The 5,150-nt window shown below is 34.4% G+C and overlaps 1 pseudogene; it reads right to left on the bottom strand.

Moving 5' to 3' along the window:
* Positions 1-4,167: 4,167 nt before the first annotated feature.
* On the bottom strand, positions 4,168-4,286 carry LOC118608423 (annotated as a pseudogene).
* Positions 4,287-5,150: the final 864 nt, after the last annotated feature.

Genomic DNA, 5,150 nt, shown 5'->3' with positions numbered 1-5,150 from the left:
ATCCATCTTAAATTAAACTTGTGTATGGTATGAGTTAAAGATCTGATTTAGTTTTCTAGGACTACCATAACAAATTACTACAATTGGATATCATAAAAAAATTATTTGCTTATCATTCTGGAGGCCAGAAGTCTGAAATCAAGGTATCAGCAGGGCTGTGCTCTCTCTAGCGGCTCTAGTGGAGAATGCTTTCCTGCCTTCTCTTAGCTTCTGTAGTTGCTAGCTGTCTTTGATATTCCTTGGCTTGTAACCATATCACTCCAATATCTACCTCTATTATCATGCATGGCATGATAATACATGATAAATACATGGCATTCTCCTTCTATGTCTATATGTCTCCATTTTTTTTTTCCCTCTAAGAACATCGGTCATGTTGGATTTATAGCCCACTTTCAGTATGACCTCATCTAAACTGGTGACAACTATGAAGACTGATTTCTAATGTTTCCATTGCTTCATATCCTTGTGTTTCTGTTTTCTGTATTTTGACTGACTTCTGTGGGCTTTCCCTCTGGTTCTTCTTGTTTTATGTTATATATTTCAGTTCTGAATCTTTGATGTGTGGTTACCATTACGAATATGTAAAGGATAGTTATGTATGTATGTATGTATGTATGTATGTGTGTATATATACACACACATACATATATGTATATACATATATACACATATGTGTGTATGTGTGTGTATACAGTCATACATTTTCTTCTGTGTGTGCCTTATCTCCATTCTTATTTGCAAAGTTGGATCTCTGAATCCTCTGCTTTTCAGTCATTGTTGTCTCAATTTTTCCCTATGTATGTTGGACATTCATTACTATCTTGCTATAGCCATTTTCTGTTTATCTTTTAAGCTTATAAAGCCCTGTTCTTAGTAAGGGTTGCACTCCTCTGCTTCTATTTGCCTGATAGTCACTTTAGTCCTAATTATGTATTTTTTTGTTGTTGTTATTTTGTTTTAGGTGAGCTGACCCTTTTTAATATTTCCTGTAGTGCAGGCCTCGTAGTGGAGAATTCCCTCTTTTTTTTTATGTCTGGAAAGGGCTTAATTTCTCCTTCATATATAAAGGAAAACTTAGTTGGATACATTATTCTAGGCTGGTAGTTTCTTTTACTTAATAGTTTGAATATTTGATTCCTCTCCTTTCTGGCTGGTAAGGTTGTGCTGAGAAGTCTGACAATAATCTAATGGGTCTTCCTTTATAAGGTACCATTTTCTTCTCCCTGGCTGTCCTGACAATTTTGTCTGTTGTTGATTTTTGATAATTTTAATACAATGTGTCTTGGTTAAGGCCTTCTTAAGTTGAGATAATTGGGTGTTCTGTTGACTTTTTGAATTCTAAACTCCAGTTTATTTCTTAGATTTGGGAAATTCTTGTCAACTATTTGTCTGAACACGCAAAATTTCTAGTTCCTGCTCCTTTTCCTCACCTTCGATAATGCCCATTATTCGTATGTTTCCTCTCTTGATAGTATCAGCTCTTTCTTGTATTTCTCTTTCATTATTTTTTCATTCTTCGGTTTCTCTCTTTTTCCTTTGTATTTATTTCTAGATTTCTGCCTTCAATATTGTTTATTCTTTCCTCCACTTGATCAATTCTATTTCCAAGCTTGCTATTTTATTTTCCAACTCTTGTGTTGTGTGTGTGTGTGTTTATCTCCAGAAGATCTATTCTATTCTTTTTGAGGGTTTCAATCTCCTTGCTAAAGAATTCATTCTACTCATCTAGTTGTTTTTTTTTTCAAGTCCTGAAATTATTGATATGACATGTTTCAGAATTCACTGAGTTTTTTTAAGAAGTGCCATTCTGAATTCTCTGTCATTTAAGTTACATATTTCTATGTCTGTAAGCTTATTTTCTGGAGATTTTTCTCTTTCTTTCTGAGATGCCTTGTCACCTTGGTTGTTCACAGTGTTTAGTAGACTATTTCTCCACCTGGGAATTAGTGGAAGTATATTCTGCTTTTTCTTTTCCAGGAAGAAGATTTATTATATAAAGATCTCTTTTTAGCCTCTTGCAAAGAAGGCTCTTTTTGTTTTTGTTTTTGTTTCCATTAGGTAACATCTAAGCTTCTTGGATGTCTGCTTTATATAAAGCCTTAATAATGTCTTTTTTTCCCTTAAAGATGTTTAATCATGCTCACTACTCTCAGTCTCAGTCCCTGTCAGTATTAGTGACAGTGTTGGTAGCATTTGCTCATTTCCCTGGGGCTCTGGGGTATTCTGTCTTCCGGATTTTGAAAGGAGGGGCCTCTGTGTTGGAGGTTGGGTGCTGCTATTCAGCCTCAGTTTTTCAACTGCAGCTGGTAAAAATAAACTGTTGTTTCTTTGCCGTCCCGCTTCTCTGCCTTCTGCTTTGATGACTTGGCCCTGCTGCTGGCCGCATGGAGCTCACAGTACTCCCAGGCAGGGCTGTTCAGGAGAAGGCCGCACCTTCTCCCTTCTCCCCTCCCTCTCCTTCTACAGGGAGCTCCAGTGGCTGCAATACGCAGCTTCTTTATTTCTCCAGTCCACTGCCCGACACCTGGGTTTCTATCCTGTGGTAGTTCTTATGCACTGATCCCATGCTCAGATGTGCTGGTGTGCAGTTGGGATTTTTTTTTTTTTGAGTTTTAGGATTTCAGCTTATTGTTATTTCAAGGGGAGAGATCTGAGGACGTCTCTCACTCCACCATGTTTCTCCAAACTCTCTCACCAGCTTTATATTAAAAAACACTCTTTTTATTTAGTTAAGTAATATAGTATTTCAGCAAGTATTTACTGAATCTAAATCTTTATTACACTGTGAAAGATGTGAAAGAGGTAAGAAGCAAGATTGTTCTCTCAGGGAGAATATTATATTATCTTGTGATGACAAACTGAACAAAAACTATAATATCTGATTACCATTTATGAAATAGATTGTAATTATAGACATAAATATTTGAAACTAATTTATCAATATTTATGCACTCATGATAATTTTTACCCAAATATTAAAAATACCACTTAGGACATGATAAGAGCCCATACAGCTTATTAAGTTACTAAATAATGCCAATGCAGTTTTATAAATAAGCATAGCTTTTATAAAACACATAACTCAAAAAATAAAACTTTATACAAGAAATCACAAGTATGCAGGATTCTCCAGAAGAAAGGTATGGATACTCAAGAATGGTACACTGACAATAAGTCTGATTAAAATATCATGTTAAATGGGTGCAATCAGTCTTGATATTTTTTCTTTCTTCTATTTGATTTGTGTGTGGCTAAGGACAATCATTGTGTGCATGTATGTGTGTGTCTCTACTGTTCTTTATTTTATGCCAGAAAAGAATGAGCATTTAATCCTCAAATTCTATGCAAATGTCACAAAATGAATAAAGAATCCTACCATTAGGAAAGTTAAGCATTTTTCCCTGCTGCTCGTAATTTTTTTTTAGGAATAAATCTTTTAATCAGTCATGCTTTAAAACTCTCCTGCCAAATATATAATAATTACCTAGAAGATTGTTTTTAAAATGCCAGATCTTAGGAAATACTTCCTCTCTTTTCATCCTGATTCAAATCTGAAGATTTGAAGTAAGGCCTGGAAGTGCACATTTTATAAAAGATATTCAGGTGATTTTTTGCTCAATCATTTTGAGTAGCTCAGAGTGATTGTGGGCAGTCAGAGTTTCTGGTACTAGCTGAATATCTTTATGAGATACAAGTTTAAGTAAAAATGTTTTGATGGAAAAGTTTATGGAGTATATATTATTATTATTTTAAATCATTTTGATTAATAGTAATAATAATGACATCCACTCACCCACTTATTTTAGAAGCATTTATTAAATACTTGCTATTTCTGAGGCACTGTGTAGGGCATGTGTATGTCTGAAAGAACCAAATACTATAAGCTCTGCTCTTACAATTTACAGTTATTTTACATAAACATTCTCAGTTTATCAGTATAATAACCATTTGAGAACTCTTGCTTTTCTAGTTTATTGTGTTCCTTAAAAAAAAACTATTGGTTGTTGTTTTCTTTACAAACCAGTTTACTCTTCTATATTGTGTTGTTTTTAAAGAAATAACATAATTTACTGCTCTTTGCACCCCTTCTAACATACACACACACTCAAACACAAACATACGCATACACACTCATTTCTCAAATAGTTCCTGAATTTTTTTTAATGCCTACAGCACCTGGTATTCCTAGGTGGTCTCCCATCCAAGTACTAATCAAGCCAGACCCTGCTTAGCTTCTGAGATCAGATAAGATTGGGCACATTCAGGGTGACATGGCTGTAGACTCCTGAAAATATTAGGTGCTTAATATTGTACTTAGAAAAAATCCAAAGACCTTATAATGCCCTAAAAAGGACCTATGTAAATCTGATCCCTTCCTATCTCTCCATCCTCTTCTATTATGCTCTCTTTGCTCACTATATTCCAGATATAATCATATTTTGCATGGATTATTTTTCTATTAAATATCTATTAAATGAGTAACTCACTCATTGATTTAATAGATATTTATTGAGTGTCTACAATTTTCCAAGTATTGGTAACACAGCAATGAATCAAAGTTGTGAAATATGTGCCCAAATAGAGCTTACATTTTATTAGAAGAAGACAGATAATAAGCAAATATATAATGTATCAAGGGGTAATGAATGTTAATAGAAAGCAATGCTATTTTATATGGGAAGGCAACTCTGAGAAGGTGACAAGTATATACAGTCTAGAATGGAGTAAGGAAGAGAGCTATCTTGGCAGATATGGTGATAAAATAAAAAAAGCTCTAAGGTACGGACATGCTTGGTATATTTCAGAAAGACTAATTATATCAGAAAAGTAGTGGAGATGACAGCCAAATCACAGAAGGATTTGAAAGAAAGGCGTTCCAGACAACTGAAAATTTTTAGTCTGGACAGTGGTAGAGATGAATTGCCACTTACTGAGAAGGGGAAAAGACTAAAACCGCAATTTTAGAGGAGAGAACTGAAGAGTCCATTTGAGTATGTGTCAAGTTGAAGATGCTTTATTATACATCCCAAGTGGAAATGTTTAAAACCTAATTGAATAAAAGTCTGAATTTCAGAGGATACGTAGTGCTGGAAGTAAAAATGTGTGTGTCATTACCATATTAATGGTATTTAAAGTTATATGCTGGA

This window comes from Rousettus aegyptiacus, unplaced genomic scaffold (assembly GCF_014176215.1).
Source record: "Rousettus aegyptiacus isolate mRouAeg1 unplaced genomic scaffold, mRouAeg1.p scaffold_m13_p_9, whole genome shotgun sequence".
Lineage (NCBI taxonomy): Eukaryota > Metazoa > Chordata > Mammalia > Chiroptera > Pteropodidae > Rousettus > Rousettus aegyptiacus.
Note: the sequence above shows the minus strand (reverse complement) of the source record. Positions and strands in the feature narration are given on the sequence as shown.